The sequence below is a fragment of the Saimiri boliviensis genome, chromosome 17 (assembly GCF_048565385.1).
Source record: "Saimiri boliviensis isolate mSaiBol1 chromosome 17, mSaiBol1.pri, whole genome shotgun sequence".
Classification (NCBI taxonomy): Eukaryota; Metazoa; Chordata; class Mammalia; order Primates; family Cebidae; genus Saimiri; species Saimiri boliviensis.
Genome location: NC_133465.1, coordinates 14,927,763 through 14,954,746, shown reverse-complemented (window position 1 = coordinate 14,954,746; position 26,984 = coordinate 14,927,763). Strand labels below are relative to the sequence as shown.

The 26,984-nt window shown below is 37.1% G+C and overlaps 1 long non-coding RNA gene across 1 annotated transcript; it reads right to left on the bottom strand.

The window, feature by feature from the left end:
- On the bottom strand, window positions 1-26,281 carry LOC141581938 (uncharacterized). Its single transcript, XR_012514765.1, has 3 exons — window positions 26,203-26,281; window positions 1,516-1,719; window positions 1-1,403 (listed from the first exon to the last, which is right to left on the bottom strand). It is a non-coding gene; the product is annotated as an uncharacterized LOC141581938 (long non-coding RNA).
- Between the last annotated feature and the right edge of the window lie 703 nt (window positions 26,282-26,984).

Here is a 26,984-nt window from a genome sequence, read left to right as displayed (position 1 = left end):
AAATTAAATGTATGCTCTGAATTGTTATCTTTTCTAGAAATCTGTCCTATGATTGTAGTTCACAGTAAACCTCTCATTCTTTTTAAATAAAGAAGTAGATAGATTACAAATGTCCAAGGGAGTGGTTTATACCACTCGTGACTGCTCTCTTCTCATGAGATGTCCTACATTCTTTTGCTTTCGGTAATCAGTCCTCACATCTCTCAAACTTTCTTCTGAGATTCACTATCATAGGATATTCTGTTTGGACATGATGTACATACATACAGTCTTCCATGTGGTCCTTTTCCATTACTGGAAACAGAAGCCAAAAAAAAAATAAAACCTACAACAGCAACCCTGAAGACAGAAGGGTATTGTCGAAGATGTCAGGACAACAGAATTATTCCAGCCTCACCAGGAAGCTTCTGTCCGTGTATTCTCATCCATCCATCTTTAGAGCCAGAAGATCCAGATAACTGTCTATGAGCTTCTGAAACATATATTCCTTACCATGCTGGAATTGGCTTCTTTCTGGATCAAACTACATGCCATTTCCCTTGTTTTATGATAGGGTTCACCTCAGTATTTAGACATTTAAACATTAAAATAACGAAGATAGTAAAAATAAACACTTAACCTTTAATGCCAAAGGTGAAATTCCATTCACAGCCAATTAAAGAATCCACACACAATAGACATGCTGTTTGCTGAGGAAACGCTTGGTCAATTGCCTCTGACTTGGCTTTATCTCTGTGTTTAATAGCAACCAAAGTTTGTCTTCTCAAAAATGTGCCACAGATAACAAGCATTTGTGTTCACAAACGAAAAACCATCGACAGAATCCATGGATGTGTAACCAGAATGTAACCTAGTTCTTGCGACAGTAAACTTTCTTCTAAGGCTACCTTTCCCTGAACTTGTCCTTGTGTTAAAGGCTCACCTGATGTCCAGTGGAGACCCATCTGGGCCTTCTTTCTTCAGCTCGTTTACTTGCATAACTTTTTCATTCTCATCCTCAACACACATCAGGATATGCCTGTGCCTCGTGATCAAAATTGCTAACCTCATCACCTAATCCACGTTGGCGACAAGGTTCTCCATCGTTTTTGCTGTGAAACTCAGGACACAGAAAGGATAATTTTTCAGACAGTGAAATGATGGCCTGGATTTTCATCCTCTGAAAACCTGCTTATTCATCCGTTTTGTACTTCAGTCACCGGTTAGAATGCATGGAGTGTTTTATTATTCTCATGGTGCCTCCACGCAGGTGGTAACTCACATCCAGGTGGAAAAATGATAGACTCTGCTTGGAGACATGGTCTTTCTTTGCTCAGCTCAATACCTATGATTGTTTCTCAATCAGAATTTGCTTCGTACCTTCAACCCCGTACAGTCTGGTCTTTTTCTGTCAGCTTATCGTCCTGAGGAGAGAGAAGGATGAGGAACTTTATGATAGGAGGAAATACACTGAATTCAATTTAAAAATGGGTTTTCTGAAGCCATCTGAGACTTCATCCTTTCAAGTCTTCTTACCTTGGGTCTCGAGGCTTGCAGGATCCCCACTGACCTCTACCACACACACCAGGTGGGTTCTAGTCTTGAACTTATTTCTCCTCTGTCCTCTTCCCTCCTGGCTCACATTGTATAAACCTGCCTTCTCTGGGATCTTCTTCGCCTACCTTCCTGTTGATGCTCTTGTCTCATCCTTCTCCTCAGCTTCCTTACATCCACTTTGCCCTGGATAAAATCCACAGTATTTGTTATCACTGAGTGTCTTTTTGTTTGTCCATCTCCCGGATGACCCACTGCAAATTTATGTTTCAAATAACATAGCTTTTTTTCTATTACCCACAATAATACCCAGACTCTGCAGATCTTGATGATGGCTGATATGTAAGTGATAGAAGACAAGGTACCAAGGCCTTTCTTCTGTTTCTAGTTCACACGTGCGTTTCAGGAAGGGCTTCATGAAAGTGTATCTTGGGAAAATTAAAGCATAGCAGGATAGTGGAAAAAAACAGAGTGGAAGAAAAGCATTCAAGTTCCCCTCCCCTTACATTATGTAAGCAAGGCTCTCCATCTCTTGCGTACAGAGTAGTTTTGACTCAGCATTCAGGAAATGACAGTGGCTATTTTTGTTCAGACAAAATAGGCCCTTGGGCTTTGGTCTGAAACTAGTAAAAACGCGTAATGAATAAAAACCAATGCCCTCGTTTAAAATTAATCAAATAGTATCACTGTCTGCTGTGTCCAAAGAGCTGTGCTGAGGACTAAAAGCTTACACAAAGCTGTGTAATATCTGCTATCTCCTTTTAGGATATACATGCTGAATTGAGAAGGTATTTATGGAGAAGACATTTTAGACATCCAATCCCATGACTATGATTATCTAATAATTAGAATTTGTAGATCTAAAAAGCTAAGGTCTGCTTTATGAGATAATGGAAGCAGCTCAAGGAAAATGTAAACAGTTGAATCCTTTACAAGTGAAAATAAAAACAAATAGATAACTTAGATGCTCACTGACAAAGAGTCAATGCAGAAGAAAGACAGACTCTGTCCTCCAGGACACAGCTAATGAGCGAAGCTGGAGTCAGACTCCACAGATTAGATCGAACACACACATAAAGCCTCAACTTGGTGATGCCAAAGAACGTCTGGCATTAAATGACTTCACAGTTCTGAGATAGGCATTTGCTCTTCCAGTGGCTGATGAGTGTAGTGTGTGTGGCTAGGCTCATTCCTGACTAGACTATAAACAATCCAAATTATAGGACATCTGGACATGAATGAGCTAGTAGCATTGACAGTGAAAGCAGAGTAAAGGATTTCTAGTTACAACATTATCAAAGGGCATGATCAAAGCTCAGTCCCCTGTTGAGTAGACTATCTCCTGAGAGGATGTGTAACTAGTCCTGGGGTTGGGGTGCTATGTGTTTCAGTCACATGTCAGTTAAGAGACAGGAGAGTCCTGAAGTGGACAGCATGTCTTCATCTTACATAGAAAACCTCAGATACTTGGGAGGCCAAGGCAGGTGGACCACGAGGTCAAGAGATTGAGACCATCCTGGTCAACATGGCGAAACCCTGTCTCTACTAAAAATACAAAAAAATAGCTGGGCATGGTGGCGCGTGCCTGTAATCCCAGCTACTCAGGAGGCTGAGGCAGAAGAATTGCCTGAACCCAGCAGGCGGAGGTTGCGGTGAGCCGAGATGGCGCCATTGCACTCCAGCCTGGGTTGGAGTGAGAAACTCCATCTCAAAAAAAAAAAAAAAAAAAAAAAAAAGAAAGAAAGAAAACCTCAGATACTACAAACAGACCAATTTCTCTTATTTACTTGTAAAGAGAAAGAATGGATGGAAATAACTACAGTGTAACAAATTCTGGAAGCGTGTAGGGATAGATGTTGAACCTTTGCTGCTCATGTAGTCAGAAGACAAATGGGCATTTGAAAAAAATTTTAGGCCAGGCATGGTGGCTCAAGCCTGTAATTACAGCACTTTGGGAGGCCGAGGCAGGTGGATCATGAGGTCAAGAGATGGAGACCATCCTGGTCAACATGGGGAACCCCGTCTCTACTAAAAATACAAAACATTAGCTAGGCATGGTGGTGCGTGCCTGTAATCCCAGCTACTCAGGAGGCTGAGGCAGGAGAATTGCCTGAACCCAGGAGGCGGAGGTTGCGGTGAGCCGAGATTGCGCCATTGCCCTCCAGCCTGGGTAACAAGAGTGAAACTCTGTCTCAAAAAAAAAAAAAAAATTTAGGGTGGCCTAGTTTATGACAGCAAGAAGGTCCTTAAAACTGATGACAGGATGGCTTATCACACGAGAAAGTGAGGGTAGGGAGGGAAAATGTTTAATAACAATGAGGGGTTCACATATATGTTTGAAAGACAACAAAGACAGGCGAATCAGGGTGTAGAAAAAAAGAAACCTACAAACGTTCCAATCTACTGGAAATATGAGAAAAAAGAGAGGGAGAGGGGAAGTGGAAGACAGACTCAAGGGCAGGGGCGCTGGGGTGTAGGAAGAGGCAGCTAGACAGAGACAGACAAGAGGACTTGCCGAGACTTCTGGGACAATGTAAAACGCTTGGTTCCCAAGGATGCTCACCCTAAATTGTGACTTGAGATATACACATTCTGAGAGCAGGTGCAGAGATGATCCTAATCAGACAGCACAGCTAGTGACATGCTTTGTGCTATTAACTTTTTATCATTAAAAATATCAGATTTCTTATCAAGAATTTATAGCATCAAGATAATTTGACAAAATAGAAAATAGTCTTTTCTTCATGTTATTTTAAGTGGAAAGAAAAGTCATTTTGCTATAACGTTCTCCACTATGTTGTCAGTTCATCAATTTCCCTTCACATCTGAAAGGCTCACTATAAATTGTTTCTCATAACAGCTGAAAGTTATACACATTATAAAATTTTAAAAATATTAATTAGTAACTAGACCTGCGTTGAAAGAACTTGTTTTTCTCTTTGAAGACTTCCAGACCATGTAGCCTAATGAAATCTTTTGTGATTTTTCTCCTCAAAGCCAATGGTAAACTTAAAAAGAAAAGAAAAGAAAATTGAAAGATTCCCACATTTTCTTTTGTTACTTTTTAGAACTAAATTTCTTTTGTGATTTGGTCATGCAAGCTTTGTAACTTCTACAATGAAGCTTTTCTCTATGGAAACAAAAACAATAAAAATAACTTTTAAAATGTTACATGCAAGACATTAAAATGGGATTTTTAAAAGGAGAAAGGATCTGGGATACAGGGAACACAATTCCTCCCAGGGCCATTTGCATCATAAAATGTGATTCATCAGCCATTACATCTGCATGGTTCTCCAACTGATGGACACTGATTGCAATAACCGGGGGAGGTTGCTATTCATGGTGCGTAATGAGCAAGTCTCTGAGACACGCTGCCAGTCATGGGTCAGGCAGAGGTTTGGGGTTTCAGAAAACTCAGAGATCCAAACAACAACACCAACAACACAGAACCTTGCAAAAAAAAAAAAAAAAAAAATCCCCAAACCAACCAAACGAAAGTATCCTCTCCTTTGTTCTCAGGTTTCTCTAAATTTGAAGAAAATTGTGATAGCTGTCTGGTATGTCGCATATAGAATATATCTTACGTAAGAGTTCAGATACTTCTTTCTACACTTCTTGAAGACTTTAGAGGCACGAGCTTAAAGTCTAACTGGCTTGACACAATAAAACCCTCAAAAACTTCAATACAATGACTAGTCCCTTTCCAACATGGTAGTCTGTCTGATCCAACTACTTTGCTCGCCGTTTAGAAGGTATATAGTCTCTGGAAGTTTAACAGAACTTAATTGAAGGTGTTAGAATGTGTGTACTCAGACATTTCTTCTAAGGTTTGCTCAGTTTAGATTATGCAAACACACCCAGTCTTTGCAGAGGCTGTAGGGTATTTTCGGGGACGTCCATTAGTGCCACCTTTTAACTTTATTACAAAAAGTCAAGTTTACAGCATAGAGGTGAAGGTTAAGAAGTGATCCCCTAATATCATACGGGTAGACTTACTTCCAAGGAGTTCACATTTCCGCTCCTGGTGAACTACTGCGAGCAAATAAGGCTATATTTTTCAAACACTTTATTTAGTTTTTCTTTTGTTAGAAAATTGCCCATTGTTTTGATGCTAAAGCAGAAGTTCTGATGTGAATAAAGTGAACTATGTCTCCAAACAATTCCAAAACGAAAGAAAGATTTAATGGATGCTTCAAAGGGATTCTGTAAACTTTTCAAGGTTTTGCAAACTATCTTCTGAGTGTTACCTGCAAATACATGCAGGTGTGCATGCACATGCACACATAGTAAGTATGTGTCTGGTTGAATTAGATGCTCAATTAAGTTAAATAACAAGATATTTCAAACAATAGCTTGACTGATTTTGTATTTTGACTAGTTAAAATTCTTAAATGTGTTACTTTGTGAAAAATTAGATGTATTCACGCTGCATTGTTAGAAGGTGTAGTGCTTCCAGAGTTGGTGATTTTATTCTCCCAGTGTTTTCTTAAGTTCAGTGGAGTTTTCTTTCTCTGGTTCCCACTTTTTGCAGCTGATCCTTAAAAGGAACATTATTTCTTCTTCTGAACAAGAAGTATCCATTATATTTAAAGCTTATTATTTAAGGCATTTACCCATGGAGTCCCAAAAGACTATTTCTAAATAGAGACAACTGCTCCAAATGTCCCTAGATTCGTTTTTGTCACTGTGCAAAGGAAAACATAAAAGAGAAGAGTGAGTCCTCAGTGCTTTGGGACATTTATTGATCTCAAAAAGCCTTGCTGGAAGATGAGCTTCAAACAAGAAGTCTTCTTCTGAAGGCACAACTTTGTCATGACCGGATGCTTTTGAACATGTGAATTAATCCTGCATCATTGCATGGATGATTGATGCTTTTTCTCTGAAAGCTCTGGGGCCCCTGTGAAATTTCTGAGGTCCAGTGATATTGAGACAATGATAACCTTGGCACCATTGATTCTACTGTGAATTGGGATCATGTTGCAATACGTGCCACGTCAGAGATATGGACTCAAACAATACCCTGTGCTATTCTAGAAAACGCAGCAAGCTTCTTCTCCCTTTAAGCAACAAAAGCTCAACAGGCTAACAGAGCAAAGCTTCCACTGGAGATCTTTACCCTTTCACATGTGCCACATGTGTCTTCAGACTACAAATCAGAGCCCTGAGCTTCATGGCTGGCAATATACTTAATCAGTATTCATCTTTATGGGAGGTCACATAATTTTTAAAAATTGAATCAGGAGTCTGTGGGTGAAAACACATTCCTATCAAGCTTGTTTAAGCAAATAGGGAAATTAATTGGGTCAGTAAAAAGGAAGCAGAGATGTGACTTTAGCTTCAGGTAAGGCGGGAACCAGGGCACCAACCAGGTTGGTAGAATATCTTCTCTGCTCCACTTCAGTTGACTTGCTTTCTGAGACGAGCTCTCCCCATGTGGCCCCAAAATGACTACAGGCAGCTTTAGTTAGACATACTGTTTTTGTACAATTCCTTGCTATTTCAAACATATATATTTTATCATGAATGTATATGAATATATCAAATGATAAGTTCTTAAGAGTAGAATTGCTAACAGGCAATTCTGTACTCATGATCATGGACAGAGTGTAGAGGTCTTCAGGTGATCCAGATCAGGGCCAACCTTTGCACAAACAGTTGTGTTAAAGTTGACAGTGAACTATGGAAGAAAGGCCGGAATGATTTGAAAGTGGACTTCAAGGAGAAACGGTAATTTACACAGAATGGTGACCAACTGTTCTCCATTTTTTTCACCACAACTGAAGCCCCGGTGCAGTCAGTGTAACACAGTGACTAAGAGCATTGTTAGCTGGGCGCAGTGGCTCACACCTGTAATCCCAGCACTTTGGGAGGCTAAGGCGGGTGGATCACCTGAGGTCGGGAGTGCGAGACCAACCTGAGCAACATAGAGAAACCCCATCTCTACTAAAAATACAAAATTAGCGGGGTGTGGTGGCACATGCCTGTAATCCCAGCTACCCAGGAAGGCTGAAGCAGGACAATCGCTTGAACCCGGGAGGCGGAGATTGCGATGAACCAAGATTTCACCATTGTACTCCAGCCTGGGCAACAAGAGTGAAACTTTGTCTCAAAAAAAAAAAAAAAAAAAATCATTCTACTATAAGGACACATGCACACGAATGTTAATCACAGCACTGTTTACAATAGTGAAGACCTAGAACCAACCCAAATGCCTATCGATGATCGACTGGACAGGGAAAATGTGGCACATATACACCATGGAATATTGTGTAGCCATCAAAAATGATGAGTTCATGTCCTTTGTAGGGACGTGTATGAAGCCGGAAACCATCATTCTCAGCAAACTGACACAAGAGCAGAAAATCAAACACCACATGTTCTCACTCATAGGTGGGTGTTGAACAATGAGAACACATGGACACAGGGAGGGGAGCACTACACACTGGGGTCTGTTGGGGGGAAATAGGGGAGGGTCAGAGGAGGGTGGGGAGTTGGGGAGAGAGAGCATGGGGAGAAATGCCAGATATGGGTGATGGGGAGGAAGGCAGCAAATCACACTGCCATGTGTGTACCTATGCAACAATATTGCATGTTCTTCACATGTACCCCAAAACCTAAAATGCAATAAAATAAAATTTAAAAAATAAATAAATAAATAAAAAATAAAAATAAAAAGTGGGCAGAGGGCATGAACAGACAAAACAATATTTTTTTTTTCGAAAGAAGGCATGCAAATGGCCAAAAAACATGCAAAAACAAAGTTCAACATCATTAGTCATGGGATAAATGCAAATTAAAGCCACATTGAGATATCATCTTATTCCAGTCAGCCTCGTTAATATTAAAAAGCCAAAAAAATAACAGCTGTTGGTGAGGGCGCTTATCCACTGTTGGTGAGGATGTAAGTTAGTACAACCTTTATGGAAACCTCTACGGAAAACTGTATAAAACCTTCTCAAAGAACTAAAAATAGAACTCCCAGTAGTAACCCCACTACTGGTATCTAAGCAAGGAAAATCCATCATTTTTATCAGAAAGACTTCTGTGCTTATATATATGTCACACTACTCTTTACAATCGCAAAGACATGGAGTCAGTGTAAGTGCCCTACGATGGATGATTGGATTTTAAAAAATGTCTTATATCTATCATGGAATACAGCTTGGCCATAAAAGAGAAGGAAATCGTGTCTTTTGTATCAACATGGATGGAACTGTGAAATAACCCAGAGACAGACAGTCAAATGTAGCATGTTCTCACTTATAAGATGGAGCTAAACAATGGTACCTTCAGCTTGTAAGTGACGTATAGAGTGGAATAATAGACATTGGAGGAGGGTTGGAGGGAAGTGGGAGACGTAATGCTATCTATTGGGTACAATGTTTAACGTTTGTGTGATGGGTACATGAAAATTCCAGACTTCACCAGTATGAAACAGATCCGCAAAACTACATGTGTACCCCTAAGTCCATAAGAATAAAAATTTAAAAGATAAAACACATATTAAGTAGTTTAAATATGAAATTACTCATTTAAAGTGTGCTGAAGAATATATAATACTTACAAAATCCTGTATTCAGGGAGCTCTTCAAAGTGAACCACAATTGGCAAGGTCCACAAGAAAAATAATGATATTTCCAACTTGCTTTTATAGTAAAATAAAACATAAATACCAAAAAACAGATGAATATAAAGCCTATAGGGTGAATATTCTTTTAATCACCACCCATGTATAGAAATTTAATTTTGCCGCCCATACCAGAAGCCTCTCTGCATGCCCGGTCTTAATCACAAGCCTCTTCTTTTTCCTCACAAAGTAACTCCTATACTGATTTTTATATCATTAGTTCCTTCCTTGTGTTACTTTACAGTTTTATCACCCACATATTGACCCAGAATGACCACAATAAAGACAGATTCTAATATAATTACCACATTTTTAAAAAGTCACTTTTCTTCAAAGTGTGAAACAGAATTACCATATGCTCTGTAGGAATACAAAACAACAGTCAGGCAAAGCATAGGCGATCTGACTGTTAACAGCAATAATTTATGCTAGAGTAAAATGTAATAATATATATATAAGGAACTCAAAGAAAAAATATTTCTAACAAATAGACTTTTAAGTATAAATGGCATAGATCATCTGCTGTCAAATCATCTGCTGCAAGAACTGAAGGAATTTTGTTCCCATGATTTTTTCTTGAGGAGTAATCAAGAAGCCAGCTTTATTTTATTTATTTGTTTGTTTGTTTGTTAGTTTGTTTGTTTGAGACAGAGTCTCATTCTGTTGCCCAGACTGGAGTGCAGTGGCACAATCTGGGCTCACTGCGACCCCTGCCTCCTGGGTTCAAGCAATTCTCCTGCCTCTGCCTCTGGAGTAGCTGGGATTACAGGGGTATGTCACGAAGCCCAGCTAAATTTCGTATTTTTAGTACAGAGGAGGTTTCATTATGTTGGCCAGGCTACTTTTGACGTCAAGTGATCTGCCCACCTTGGCCTCTTAAATTACAGGGATTACAGGCTTGAGCCACTGTACCTGGACAGGAAATCAGCTTTAGGCAATCAAAAGACTCAAGTTACATCAGCATAGGGACTGTGGCATAAACATGTAGTTACCAGTAGAATTAAGAGTTGGCCGGGCGCGGCGGCTCATGCCTGTAATCCCAGCACTTTGGGAGGCCGAGGCGGGTGGATCAAAAGGTCAAGAGATCAAGACCACTCTGGCCAACATGGTGAAACCCCGTCTCTACTAAAAATGCAAAAAATTTAGCTAGGCGTGGTGGCACACGCCTGTAGTCCCAGCTACTCGGGAGGCTGAGGCAGGAGAATTGCTTGAACCTGGGAGGCGGAGGTTGCAGTGAGCCGAGGTCGCGCCACTGCACTCCAGCCTGGTGCCTGGTGATGGAGTGAGACTGTCTCAAAAAAAAAAAAAAAAGAAAAAAAGAAAAAAAGAAAAAAAAAAGAGTTAAAGGGGTTACATTACAGAATGTATAGTATGTAATAGATTTATAAATTACTTTAAGAGTAAAATTAATTTTTAAAATTTATCAAATATTTATAAATTATTTCAAGTTTTATTCAATTCTTTTCAAAAACTGGAAAAGAATATTGAAGATTACGGAAAAAATCAACTTTTTAAAACTTTCTTTCCTTCTACCTTCTTGGTGCGTATTTTAATCTTCTTTTTCTAGTTACTTAAAGTGAAAGCTTAAATTCTTGATTGGAGGTCATTCTTCTCTTCTAATATAAGCAATGCTTCCAGATAAGCACTGTTTTACTGGCATCCTACACATTTTGATGTGTTAGATTTTATTTTTTCTCAGTTAAAAACATCTTCTATTGTTCTCTGAAATGTCTTCTTTGATCCATAGATTATGTACAAATGTGTTGCTTAAGTTTCAAGTATTTAGAGATTTTTCTTTTATCTTTCTGTTGTTAATTTTTGATTTCATTCCATTGTATTGAGAGACCATACTATGTATAATTTTAATTATTTTAAATTTGTTAAAGTTTGCTTAATAACTCAGGATATGATCTATCTGACCGAATGTTCTGTGTACCCTGAAAATAATATATATTCTGTTGTTATGAATTAGAAAGTTCCATATATGTCAATTAGATTTCATTTTTTGACAATGTTGTTTATTTCTTATATATCTTGCTGATTTTCTCTCTACTAGTTCTACATATTAATGAGAGAGGAGTGTTGATGCTTCCAACAGTAATCGTGGAATTGTTTATTTCTCCTTTCAGTTCTTTCAGTTTTTGCTTCTTGTATTTTTAAAGTTCTGTTGTTACATGCACAAACATTTAACTTTGTTATATTTTCTTGGCGAATTAATTTCTTTATTAACATGCAATGTCCCTCTTTAACCCTGCTAAGAATTTTTGTTCTAAGTTATATTTTGTCTAATATTAACACGATCACTCCATCCTTCTTTTGATTTATATTTGCAAAGCCTATATTTATTCATGCTTTTGATTTTTTAATTTTTAGTGTACCTATGATGTTATATTAAAGTGAGTTTCTTGTACATTCATAACATAGGTGTGTCTTGTTAAAATTAATTCTGACAATCTTTAATGATTGTGTCTAGATCACGTACGCGTAGTGTAATGATCGATTATTTGGATATAGGTCTACCCTTGCATTGTTTTCTGTTTACTTCTTCTTTTTCTCCCCGTTTTCTCCTATCTTTCTTCTGTGATACTGAACATTTAAAAACCTTCCTATCAATTGCGTATTTTAGAATCTTCCTATTTATACACACATATGTAAAAAATATATAAATAGCTGTTTTACCAATTGCTCTAGGGATTAAAATATACATAATAACGATAGAGTTTTCAGTCTATTTGAATTAATGTTTAATGTAGAAATTTTACCACCCCATAGATTCCTTTACTTTCCCTATTTTATGTTTTAATTTTCTTATGTATCATTCATTGAAAACTTCACAAGACAAGCTGTGATTTTTCCTATTAACTGTAAAGCATATTTTAAACTACCAAAGAGATGAAGTCCAGTCTATTATATTTGCTCAAATATTTACTATTTCTGTTATTTTTAAATATTTTTCAATGAAAAAAATTCCTTCATTTCACCTTATATTTTTCTTAGTGCACTCTCTGTTTTGTTAATTTTTTCTGTGTCTCTATGAGTTTATGTTTTGATGTCTAATTTTTTAAATTTTTTATTTTTTTTCTGAGTTTTGGCACCTCATTTCAGAATATTGCAAATTCTAATTATGTTGTTCTTTCATCATATTGTATGACATACTTAAAATCTTTTATCTTGCTTTGAAATGAATTGTTATGGTTTTGATATGTTCAAAGGCATGCTTATGGGATGCTTTAATTATCTGCAGGGATATTATTTGGATTCTCATATCTTTAATCTAATAGTAAAATTTTGTGGGAATCTTTCTGTTTACAGACACAATTTAGTCTCGGACTATAAAATTGATACTATATATAGGAGGAAACTGCTTTCAGGTCGTGAAAAACAGGCATTATGAGACTGCAATCACTCAGAAAAGGGAAACACATTAGAAACCCTATAATTGCTTTGTTCTTTTCCTTGAGACAATTTTTGAGTAAAGAGGGAGCTGGATTCTGAGCAGAACCTAGTAATTTTTTAACCTGGTAGTTAGCTGATAAGAAATAATTAAAAATTCAGAGCAGCTGAAGTTTCTAGGATCTGTGAAGAGAAGAGAGTGGAGGGAGCTCTATAGAGAGACATCCCCTAAAGTTTGCTTAGAAGAATCTCCTGTGAGTCTGTCACTGCACATAGGAGGGCAACTTCATTCAACAGAGATCAGTTGATTTGGGGCTGAGATAGAACAGATACTAGAGGTGAAGCAATGCTAGAGGAAGAGTAGTGCCAAGGGATGTGAGAGCTGTGGTCCCACAGAGTAGAGAGGTTTTCGTAATTCCTCAACATTTTGGCATCCTGCTGAAACACCAGAAGAACTATGCCTTCAGAGTAAAAATCAAGCTTTAGAATAAAACCTGGTCTAAAGCCACCCTAGCTAAGTGTACAATGAATCCCAAACAGACGGAATCAGATGACAGGTCCTGTCAACTTAGAGGTTCCTTGAAAGCATACAAGCATAAAGTAATCAGCAGGTAATTTACCTGCTTAGAAGGACAACAATGAATACTCTCCAGAGAGCATTAACAGAACCTAGAATCTCTGGTACGTATTTTTAGAGTGCTTGTATTATCTATAATGGCAAGTATTTTATTTAAAAATAATGATTCACATAAAAACAAGCAAATATAATAAAAAATAAAGACAAATTTGTTTGAAGAATTAAATAAAATATGATCTCAGATAATGAAAATGCAGGGAATCCAAGCAGAAAAAAAGTATCAAAAATGGAAATTCTAGAACTTAAAAGGACAAAAAAAATTTAAATCGCCAGATGGGCTTAAGAGCACATAATAGATGGCAAAATAAATACTAATCCTGAAGACAGAGCCATAGAAATTATCCAATCTGAAAAAGAAAAAAGAAAATGGACAAGCCTCAATAAGGAAAACAGTATATAATGGTTTGATATAAATGTAATTGGAAAACCTAAAGGAGAAGAGAGTTGTATTTGGATGGGAAATAAAACTGAAAAATATTGGAGAATATATTTGAAGAATAAATAGCTAACAATACCAAAATTTGATGAAAAACACTAATCAACAGATTCAAAAATTCAGCAAAATTCAACTGCAATAAATTAAAAGAATGGTATCTAGACTCATTCTAGTTAGACTGCTGGAAAACCAAATTAAGAAAAAATATTGTAGGTAGCAGGAGAATAAAGGAGTTAATGGAACACTTTATGTACAATAATCCTGCAGTAAGAATAATCACTGACTTCGTACTATAAGCAATGAAGCTGGAAGACAATGGCATAACATATTTATCATACATAAGGAAAATAACTAACAACCTAAAATTTTATATCCAGAAAACATAACTCTCTAAAAGAAAAAGCACGAAATGAAGATATTTTTAAGTAAGTGAAAACAGAATGCATTGTAAACAAATTTGCTCTCTAAGAGATGCTAAACTATATCTTTCAGGCTAAAAGAAAATAATATCAAATTGAAACCTGGCCCTATCCAGAATGGAAAAGACTGGTAAATACTCATAGTTATAAAAATGTAACATCATTTTTTCATAATTTTCTTAAATAACCAGTGGATTGAATTAAAAGTAAGTACACTGAGAGGTAAGGGTTATAATATATGTAAAAATAAATGATAATGATTGCATAAAGAATGGAGGATGAGTAAAGGGAATTGTACTGTTGTAAATATATTACATTTATAAAGTAACAATGAAAAGCAAAATGTAGGGAGTATCTGGTCTGAACTGAGGATAAAAAAGAACAAAGCAGGAGGTGTGAAGAATCAGGAATAAAGTGTGAAAACACACAATATTCATTCTAAATAGAACTCTAAGATAAAAATGCTTAACTAAAAGACAACAAAGAGACATGCCTAAGAGGCAATAAAGGAAATGTAATTTAACACTAAAACTTACTCAATTAATCCACCAGAAAATTTTGTTGGTTTTCACCAACAAAAAAACCAAGAAATTATAACAGAAAATACAGATGGAAAATAAATAGCAAGATGATACACTTAAACCTAACCACGTTGGTTACTACATTAAGTATAAATATACTAAATGCACATAGTTAAAAAGTAGATATTGACTAAGTGAAATAAAAAAGAAAAGACCAATCTAGAATCTGTCTACAAATAGAAATGGCAAATTTCAGTTATAAAGACACAGATAAACTGAAAAGAAAAGGCATTATAAAAGATTTGCTTTGAAATCATTACACTCAATAATTCCTAATATATCACCAATAATTCTAAATATTTCACATGTATTTAGAATTATTCTAAATACATGTATTTAGAATTATTCTAAATACATGTATTTAGAATAATCCTAAATATGGACCTATATATTTAGAAGAATCCTAAATATGTATATATGCATATGTGAATATATATACATATATATATACATATATGTATATATATATGCAACTAATGACAGAGAACCAAAATTCATGAAGCAAACAGTGACATGACTAAAAGGAAAATACTCAAATCTGTAATCATAGTTTAACACCACTTTCTCAGTAATTTATAGAACAAGTAGCAAAATGAGAATGCAGAAGCCTAAACTGGTACTTTCAGTGTCCTACATACCAAAACTACAGGGAAAAACAGTATTTTCAGCAAACCTGGAATATTCATCAAGATATGCCACATACTGGACTATAAAATGAGTCTCAATAAATGCCTAGAAATGGAATTATTTCAGATTATATTATCTGATCCTGATGGAATTAAATTAGAAATCAATAATAAAATATTTCAAAATCCCCAATATTGAACATTAGATAAAACTCTTCTAAATAATCCATAGACTAAAAAGGAAATTATAATAGAAAAATGAAACTAGAAAAATTTTTAACCAAATGACATGAGAATACAACATATCAAAATTTGTGGAATGACACTAAGAAGCAGAAGCTTTCTACTACCTCAGGCAAAGAGCTGAGGTAAGAGAAATATATATAGATTCAAATTCCTACATCGGGGAAAAAGTGATCTTTTTTCCAAGATGATGAATTAGAGGCTTTTAGCATGCCTCAGCCACTTGGAAGTAGCAAGAAAGTGCATCAAGATCAGTTCTGTGAGCTTTAATTCCAGAAGGAAAATTGGAATCCACAGGAATCATGAAGGTCACTCCAGAATCCAGGGAAGAGAGTGCAGGCAAACTGTCCCGTGATGGCATCTGGCTAATAAAAATGAGTGAAGCCCCATTATGTGAGAAAGGCAGGGAGCCTCCCTCTTTCCACTGTCCCAGGTTTCCACTGGGTATGCAAATAACCCAAACTAACGTATAGCACTTTGTTTCTCCTATGCCTTGGAGCGAACTTGGGGAGAGGCTTGGAAATGCTGTGAGGGAAAAACATTAGGAAAAGCTGCAGACATCTTCCAAGGCCTGAAACTGACAGCAGAACGCCGTTGTTAATCTGGGTGCATACAAGTCACCCCTTCCCTTTGGTGACCTGGTAACATGGACATGAAGAAAATTTGGTCTCAGATCAGAGAGTGGAGAGCCTGCTCTGAAGCTAGGTTGGGGCCTCCTAGCCAGAAGTATGATAAAGCAAATCAGCAATAGGCACTAGCCTGTGCTCTCCCCAGGAAGCTTCTAGACCTACAGTTTCTCCTGGGTGATGAGACTTGCAGAGTTAGTTTGGCAACCTGGAACTGGTCTGCGTGTGCCACACTGGGTGCTCCTGTCTGTTTAAGATTGTGATGCAGCGAGGCCTCTCTGCTTGATGCTAAGGCAGATTTCCAAACAGTCAGTGAAGCTGCTCCTCTCCATCAGCAGCCTGAATTGCCCAAACCCTCCTGTGCATAGAACCCTCTCCATTCCATGCTCAGGCAGGTCTACAGGTATTTAAGGACCCACTCCTGTAGATTAAAAGTTTAGCCTATGCTCCATCCCCATTCAGAGAACTTAGGGCCAAGGCATTTTCCCAACTCCACACCTAGGCACAACTTTTGGTGCTCGGTGGCTACCAGTTAGATCCTCCCTTGGTGCTGCTGTTTGTGCCTGCCATCAGCAGACCTGTAGGCAGACCTATTAGTCCAGCCCTGTTCATCTTGGTGCCCACCAGCCAGGGGCTGAGCAGTGAGCTCAGACCACTGTGCACTCCTTGATAACTCTTTGCCTGAGATAGCAGAAAGCTTCTCCCATAAACAAATATCAAGTATATACCCAGCAGTGTTGACTCCAACCAGCTCTTACCCATAAGTGCCATCTACTGGCTTTTATGTTGAACTGCACAGCCCAATATAAAACCAGCTGACCAGAGTCCATAGAGCTCCAGAAGCAAAGCCAAAATACCTACCCAGCATTCTCTACAATCACATTCTCTAGGGAAGGGGAAAGGAAAGAAAAAAGCAATAACATTATAGGAAAAGAAAGAAAAAGATGGTCTACCCACATGAAAATAATTACAAAATTTAGAAGCGCCAGCTTCTCCAGATGAGAAGGAACTAGCATATGAATTCTGGCACCATGAAAAATCTGAAAGCAGTGATAGCACCAAAATATCACACTAGCTCTCCAGCAATAAAACCTAACCAAAATGGAAACTCAGAAATGACAGATAAAGAATTCAAAGCACGCATTGCAAGGAAGCTCAACGAGATCCAAGTCAAGGTTGAAAATTAACAAAAAGAAACTTCTGAAGCGATCCAAGAAATGAAGAAAGAGATAAATATCTTCAATCAAAATCGATCAGAGCTTCTGGAATTGAAAAACTTACTTAAGGAATTTTAAAATACAATTGAAAGTTGTACCAATAGACTGGATCAATTAGAAGAAGGAATTTCAGAGCTTCAAGACTGGTCTTTTGAATTAACCCAATTTAGACAAAAATAAAAACAAATTTTTAAAAAAGTAACGAAGTCATTGAGAAATATGGTACAATGGAAAGTAATCAAACCTATGAATTATTGGCATTCCTGAGAGAGAAGGAGAAAAAGTAAACAATCTGGAGGTCACATTTAAGTAAATATTTCAAGAAATTGTTCCTAATCTTGCTAGGGGAGGTAGATATCCAGATGCAAGAAATCCGGAGAACACCTGTGAAATAATACACAAAATGAACACCACCAAAGCCTATATTTACCAGACTGTCCAAAGTCAATACTAAAGAAAAAAAATAATACTGGTAGCTAGAGAAACTGATCAGATCATGTACTAAGGGAATCCCATCAGGCTAATAACAGAATTCTCAACTGAAACCTTACAAGCCAGAAGAGATTGGAAGCCTATTTTCATCATTCTTAAAGACAAGAAATTCTAACTCAGAATTTTATATCCTGCCAAACTAAGTTTCATAAGTGAATAAGAAAGAATAGCTTTTCCAGACAAGCAAGCACTAAGGGAATTTATTACCAGACCAGTTGTTTTATAAGAAATCTTTAAGGGAGTTCTAAACTTGGAAAAGAAAAAGCACTATCTGTTGATATGGTTTGGCTGTGTCCCCACCCGAATCCCATCTTGAATTGTAGTTCCCATAATCCTCATATGTAATGGAAAGCACCCAGAGGGAGGTAACTCAATCATGGGAGCAGTTACCCCCATTCTGGTGTTCTCATGATAGTGAGTGAGTTCTCACAAGATCTGATGGTTTTTAAAGGGGCTTTTCCCTGCTTGCTTGGCACTTCTCTCTCTTACGACCGTGTGAAGAAGCATGTGTTGCTACCACTTCCATTCAGATTTTAAGTGTCCTGAGGCCTCCCCCACCATGCAGAATTGTGAGTCAATTAAACCTCTTTCCTTTATAAATTACCCCATCTCAAGTGTTTCTTCATAGCAGCACAAGAACATACCAACATGCCTCCTACAGAAACACACTTAAGTACATAGCCCACAGACTCTATAAAGCAACCACAGAATGGAAACTTCAAAGCAATCAGCTGACAACTTCACAATAGGATCAAAACCTCACAGACCAATATTAATCTTAAATATAAATGGTCTGAATGCTCCCACTTATAAGGCACAGAGTGACAGGTTGAATTAAAAAACAAGATTCATCTATTCTCTGTCTTCCAAGAGACTTATCTCACACATAATGGCTCCCATTAGCTCAAAGAAAGGGTTAGAGAAATATCTATCACACAAATGGAAAACAAAAAACAAAAAACAAAAAACAAAACAAAACAAAACAAAAAGCAGAGGTCACTACTTGAATATCAGATAAAACACATTTTAAACCAACAACATACCCAATATTGGAGCACCCAGGTTCATAAAACAAGTACTTTTAGACTTAGGAAAAGACTTAGCCATATAATAATAGTGTCAACATCCCAGTCACAGCATCAGACAGATCACTGAAGCAGAAAACTAGCAAAAAAATTCCAGACTTAAATTCAATGCTTGACCAAGTGGACCTAATAGACATCTACAGAATACTCCAGTCATCAACTGCAGAGTATATATTCTTCTCATCTGCTCATGGAACATACTCCAAGATTGACCACATGCTCATCTGTAAAGCAAGTCTCAATAAACACAAATAATTGAAATCATACCAACCATACTTTCAGACCACAATAGAATAAAAATAGAAATAAACTCCAATAATATGTCTCAAAACCACACATGATGTGGAAATTAAACAGCTTGCTCCTGAATGACTTTTGAGTAAATAATAAAATTAAGGCAGAAACCAAAAATTCTTTGAAAAAAATGGAAACAGAGACACAACATACCAAAATCTCTGGGATACAGAGAAAAAACAGTGATAAGAGCAAAGTTCATAGTGCTAAATGCCTATTTCGAAAAGTTAGGAAAAATCTCAAATTAGTGACCTACAATCACATTTAGAAAAACTAGAAAAATTAGACAATCCTAACCCCAAAGCTAGAAGAAAAAAATAACTAAAATCAGAGCAGAACTGAATGAAACTGAGATCCAAAAATCCAACAAAGAATCAAGTAAACAAAAACTTGGTTATTTGAAAGGGGAAACAAGATCGATACACTGCTAGCTAGATTAACCAAAGGGTGGCAGCAGAAAGAGAGCTAGAGAGACAGAGAGAAGATTCAAATAAGCACCATCAGTAACAACAAAGGTGACATTACAACTGATCCTACAGAAATACAGAAGGTCCTCAGAGACTATTATAAACACCCCCATGCCACACAAACTATAAAATCTAGAGGAAAATTGACACATTCCCAGAAACATACAATCACCTAAGATTGAATCAGGAAGAAATTGTAACTCTGAACAGACCAATATTTAGTTCTGAAATTCAATCAGTAATAATAATTTTAAAAATCTCCCAACCAACCAACCAACCAACCAACCAACCAACCAACCAACAAAAAACCTTGACCAGATGGATTCACAGCTGAATTCTACCAGACATACAAAGATGAGCTGGTACCAATTCTACTGAAATTATTCCAAAAAGTCAAGGAAGAGAAGGGACTCCTTCTTAATTCATTTTACAGTATCAGCATCACTGTAATACCTAAACCTGGGAAAGATACAATGAAAAAAGAAAACGACAGGACAATATTCTTGATGAAGTAGACATAAGAATTCTCCACAAAATACTAGCAAACTAAATTCAACAATACATTGAAAAGTTAATTCGCCATGATCAAGTAAGCTTTATTCCTGGGATACAAGATTGATTCAACATATGCAAATCCATTTGTGTGATTTGTTACATAAACAGAATTTTAAAAAAGTGTGATTATTTCAATAGATGAAGAAAAGTTTTTTAAAAAATAAAATCCCACATCTCTTCACAATAAAAACTCAAGAAACCAGGCACTGAAACTACCTAAATAATAAGAGCCATCCATGACAAACCCACAGCCAACAATATACTGAACAGGCAAAAACTGCAAGCATTCCCCCTGAAAACTGGAACAAGACAAGAACGCCACTCTCATCACTCCTACTCAATATAGTACTGGAAGTGCTACCCAGAGCCATTAGGCAAGATAAAGAAATGAAAGACATGCAAGTAGGAGAGGAAGAAGTAAAACTATCTCTCTTCAAAGACAATATAATTCTGTACCTAAAGAAAACCTAAATACTCCGCAAAAGGGATCCTGAAACTGATAAGTGACTTCAGCAAAGTTTCAGGATACAAAATTAATGTACAAGAGTCAGTAGTATTTTTATAGACCAATAATGTTCAAGCTGAGAGCCAAATCAAGAATGCAATTCCACTTACAATAGCCACAAAAAATAAAATACCTAGAAATACATCCAACCAAGAAGGTAAAAGGTCTCTACAAGGAAAACTACAAAACAGTAATGAAAAAAAAAAGATGACCAAAAAAAAAGGAAAAACATTTCATACTTATGAATTGGAAGAACTAATATTGTTAAAATGGCCATACTGCCCAAAGCAATATACAGATTTAATGCTATTCCTACCAAACTACCAATGTCATTTTCCCCAGAACTAGAAAGTACTATCCTAAAATTCATATGGAGCCAAAAAGAAACTGAATAGCCAAAAAAATGCTAAGCCAAAAAAAAAAAAAAAAAAAAAAAAAAAGCTGGAGGTATCACATTACCTGACTTCAAACCATTACCCAACTTCAAACTAGACTATTAGGCTATAGTAACTAAAATGGCATTGTACTGGTATGAAGATGGACAGACAGACTAATGGAACAGAATGGAGAACCCAGAGATAAAGCCAACACATATATAGCTATCTGATCTTTGGCCAAAAAAAAAAAAAAAAAAAAAAAAAAAATATATATATATATATATATATATATATATATATATGAAACAGGGAAAAGACTTTCTATTCAATAAATGGTGCTATGACAGCTGATTAGCCATATACAGAGGAAATAAACTACTATTAATCAACTTACGACCTATGCAACTTACGACCATTCAACTTTACGACCACAATCACTAGCCACGACTGCTCCGCGTCTGGCAGCGCAAACCTTGCCCAGCTGGGTGTATGACAGTGTGGACCAGCTTCTGGCAGCACTACCATCTCCGCGTGCACCATTTCAACTGTACATATAGCCTACTCAACTTATGACCAAATCGTGTTATGACCGTGCCACGGTCCCGACCGTGGTCGTAAGTCGAGCACTAGCTGTAGAAACTCTCTCCCACCATATATAGAAATTAATTCAAGATGGACTGAAGATTTAAATATAAGTCCCTGGCTGGGCACGGTGGATTCACTCCTGTAATCCCAGCACTTTGGGAGGCTGATATGGGTGGATCACAAGGTCAGGAGTTTAAGACCAGGCTGCCAATAATGTGAAGCCCTGTCTGTACTATAAAAACACAAAATTGAGCCAGGCACAGTAGCAGGTGCATATAATTCCAGCTACTTGGCAGGCTGAGGCAGAAGAATCACTGGAACCCGGGGACGGAGGTTTCAGTGAGCCAAGATTGTGCCACTGCACTCCAGCCTGCACAACAGAGTGAGAATCCATTTCAAAAAAAAAAAAAAAAAAATCAGTTCTCAAGCTGTCAGAATCCTAGAAGAAAGCTTAGAACATCATTCTGGATATCAGCCTTGGGAAATAATCTATGACTAAATCCTCAGAAGTAATTGCAACACAAACAAAAATTAATGAGTTGGAGCACAGAAAAAGAAAATCTGTCAATAGAGTAAACAGACAACCATAGAATGGGAGAAAATATTGATAAATTATGCATCTGACATAATTATAATATCCATAATCTATAAGTAACTTAAACAACTGAGCAAGCAAAACCCAAATAATCTCATTTAAAAATGGGTGAAAGACATGAAAAGACATTTCTCAGAAGAAGACACATAAGTGGCCAACAAACATACAAAAGTTGTTTCGCATCACTAACCATCAGAGAAATGCAAATCAAAACCACAATGAGCTATTATCTTACACCAGTCAGAACGGCTATTATTAAAAAGTCAAGCTGCAACAGATGCTGGCAAGGCTGGGGAGGAAAGGGAATGCTTACGTAATGTTGGTGGGAATGTGAATTAGTTCAGCTACTGTGGAAAGCCGTTTGAAGATTTCTCAAAGAAAAAACATAGCTACCATTTCACCCAGCAATCCCATTACCGGGTATATATCCAAAAGAAAAATTGTTCTACCAAAAAGACACATGACCTCATATATGCATTGCAGCACTATTCACAGTGGCAAAGACATGGAATCAATCTAAGTACCCATTGATGATGGACTGGATAAAGAAAATGTGGTACCTGCACACCATGGAATAGTATGCAGCCATAAAAACAGCAAAATCATGTCCTTTGCAGTAACATAGATGCAGCCAGTGGCCATTATTCTAAGTTAATTAATGCAGGAATAGGAAACCAAATACCGGGCTGGATGCAATGGCTCACGCCTATAATCCCTGGACTTTGGGAGGCCGAGACAGGTGGATCACGAGGTCAAGAGATTGAGACCAACCTGGTCAACATGGTGAAACCTCGTCTCTACTAAAAAAAATACAAAAATCAGCTGGGCATGGTGGCACACGCCTGTAGTTCCAGCTACTTGGGAGGCTGAGGCAGGAGAATTGCTTGAACCCGGGAGGCAGAGGTTGCAGTGAGCCGAGATCGTGCCATTGCACTCCAGCCTGGGTAACAAGAGCAAAACTCTTGTTACCAAAAAACTCTTGTTACCAAAACTCTGTCTCAAAAACAAAACAAAACAAAACAAAACAAAACAAAACAAAACAAAAAAACCCATAACAACAAATACTGAACGAGCATTCATGGACATAAAGATGACAACAATAAAAACTGGGGACTACTACAGGGAGTGGGAGAGAAGGGGAAGTGTTGAAAAACTATTGGGTACTATGCCTAGTACCCGGACAAGGGGATCTATTGTATCCCTCACCTGAGCATCACAAAATATACTCAGATAACAAACCTGCATACATACGCATCAAATCTATAATAAAACTTGAAATTATTTTTAAAATAATAAATAAATAAATAGAAACTTAAAATTAGTGATCTAAGTTTCCTTCTCTTAAAAAGCTGGAAAAACTATACCCAAAGTAAGTAGAATAAAATCAATAATGACATGAGCAGAAGTTAATGAAGTAGAAAGCAGATGAAAAATAAAGAAAACTGCCAGGCATGGTGGCTATCACCTGTAATCCCGGTATTTGGGAGGCCAAGGAGGGCAAATCACCTGAGGTCAGGAGTTCGAGACCAGCCTGGCCAACATGGTGAAAACCTGTCTTTACTAAAAATACAAAAACTAGTAGGGCATGGTGGTGGATGCCTGTAATCCCAGCTACTCGGGAGGCTGAGGCAGAAGAATCGCTTGAACCCAGGAGGCAGAGGTCTCAGTAAGCCGAGATCGGTTCACTACACTCCAGCCTGAATGACAAGAGTGAAAGTCTGTCTCAAAAAAAAAAAAAAAAAAAAAAAAAAAAAGAGAGAGAAAAGAAAAAGAAAAAGAAAACAACAAAGGCAAACACTGATTTATTAGAATTAATAAAATCAATAAATCTTTAGCAATAACATTCAACAAAAATGTTGGAGTAATAGAAATACAGATAATTGGAACTAGAATCCAGAAATAGACTTTCACTTATATAATTAAATAACTTGACACATTTCAAGTAATTTTTTAGTCTTTGACATGACAAAAAATTGTATTTTATAATTTGTTAACAGCTTTATTGAAATATAATTTACATATCATAAAATCCACCCATTTAAAGTATACAATTCAATGATTGTGCTATATCACACTTTTAGTCTTTCCATTAACTTTTTCAATCTTTCCCTTTATTTAAGTCTTACTTAATTTTTTTCAGCAAAGTTTTTTATTTGTCAATGTACAAGTCTTTTACCTTTTTTATTAAATTTGCTCCCAGATACTTTATTCTCAATGTTATTCACTTTTTGGCTTTTAAAACCGGTGTTAGAACAACTGTATATCTATTTTTAAAAAGATAAGCCATGCCTTCTACCTAATTTCTTACAAAATTACTTGAAGTGAATCATAGCCCTAAATGTAAAAGCAAAAACTGTAACATTCCTAGACGCACAGATAAAAGGAACTCTTGCAAACCTGGGACAGAAAAGAATTTTCTGAGATACAAAAAATATTAACAATAAGTGAGAAAATGTTTGTTGGTTAAATGACACATCCAAGAGAATTAAAAAGCAAGCCATACTCTCAGAGAAAATGTTCACAACTCATATATCTGCAAAGGGCTTTGGTCCAGGATTTATAGAGAGCTCTTACAACTCAGTAGTAATAATAAGAAAACCTAAAAATGATCACAATAGTAAGTAATGTCAATGAAAATGGAGAAATAAGGACCTCCGAAAACCATCTCACTCATAAAAACAGTAAGGAAACAGGCAAAAATGCTCAGAATCGATTTTTTCTAAACTCTGGAAATTAGCCAGAGGCTTGCAGCAATCCAAAGAGAGTCACAAACAAACAAAAAGCTGAGTCTTGGTAAGAATAATCGGCTTTGTGTAATTATATTTTAGTAATGTATTATGTAATCCTCTCAAGGTCCCCTGTAGTTCCACGTAAGACAAAATCAACAGTCCACGATCATGATCCCAGGAAGGAGTAGAATGCAGTAGGAACTCCTTCAGACTCCCAGTTTCTGAGAATTATTATCTGACCTGTCTGGTGGCTTCCTGGAAGACCTCACCCACCAGGTTCATCTTACTTGCCGTAACCCCAAGGTCAGTTAATGTGAACAGACTTAGGGCGTTTGCCAAAATCAATCAGACGTCATTATTAAACATCATACCTGTCTGAAGAAATGGATACCATTTGGAGAAACAATGGGCTTTGAAAAGCTCCAACAGATTCTGGGACTCTGGAAGGCCATGTACACATGCAGAGTTGTGTGTATACCCAGGGCTGTACACATGCTTAGAAAGACCCAAGAAGGCTTTAAACCCTTACCTCTTCCTGACCTTGAGGCTCTGGATTAGCAAAAAGTGAAGACTAAGGCAGGGCTGTCAATTGTGTGGCTGAGTGTTGAAGGTGTGCCCCAGCATGCAGTTTCTCAACAAAGACGGGGAGACTTACTTATTACCAGCATATAAAAAAAGTCAGTCTGATCATGACCTTATTCACTTAGTAGTCATTGCCTGACTACTAAGCTAACCAAACGCAAATTTAAATGGCCACACGCAACAAAGAATAACAGACTTTGAAGAGTTAGTTCAGAGAGGTCACTAAACCAAGAAGCAATAGCAACAATAAACAGCAAACTCTGTAGAAGGGGTAGAATCTGATTTCCAGAGTTTTCACATATTATTATTAAAAATGCTCATTTTTTGACAAAAAATTATGAGACTACAAGGAAACAAGAAGAGATCAATCTCTCCACTTCAGAAGAATTAAAGCATAAATTCTACTTCTCTCAAAGCAGACAGTAACATTCTCTCTAAATATGATGCATCATTCTTTGTTTTCTAAACTGGAATTACCTCGTTCGCAAAGCTACAAGCAATAGTCTTGTAGTTGCACCAAGTTACTGAAGCAAGAGAGAACACAGAAATACAGTGCAATGAAAAATGTTTGTTGTAGAATGCTAGACAAAATTACCTCGTTTATTTGAAGGACCATCATTCTATTCTTTTTTCTCTTAAATCCAGAAGTGATGTTCTAGGAATCATAATCACAGGATATAGCTGTGGTTAAATATATGGATATTTTTATCTGGATTGCTAAATGCTCACCCTTTTCTGAGGAAGGTATAGTCAAATGTCCTTTCATGCTCTCCTTTTTATTGTCCAGACAGTCCAAGGAAGGGACTAAGAACTCACTGAGGGACCAAGGCAGGGGCCCTCTGAGCTAATCATTCATAAAGGTTGTCGTCAAGAAGCTCCATTGGTTTTGACACTGACCAATGAGGACTGTGGCTTTGGTCATCAAGGAAAAGCTTCATTCCGTTCACAGACAATCCCATTTGCAGATGATAGCATAAGCCTGTTTAAATTTATTACTGCAAGTGACCCAGCCAGTGTATGGAGAACTCAGGACTAATTCTTCTCTCAGAAAACCAGCACGCAGCCTAACAATGTGCTACTCATTTCACTCTTTGTTTAAGGCACAAAAAATCACAAACTTGAAGATTATACAAAGAAAGAAAGCCATAGGTCCTACAGCTGAGCAACTTGAATCTGAAATATCATAACTGCCTGCCTACTTCTCTGAACTGACGAAACTACAAAGAGTATACATTCTACCATTAAATTCCCCAGACCTTTAAAAAATTCAGCCAACTATTTAACTACCCTGTCGTAAAATCTGATGTTAAACCACCACCAAAAAGTTTGAATTACACAAGTTTCCATAAAAGCATTTTTCTCACCACACATTCATTT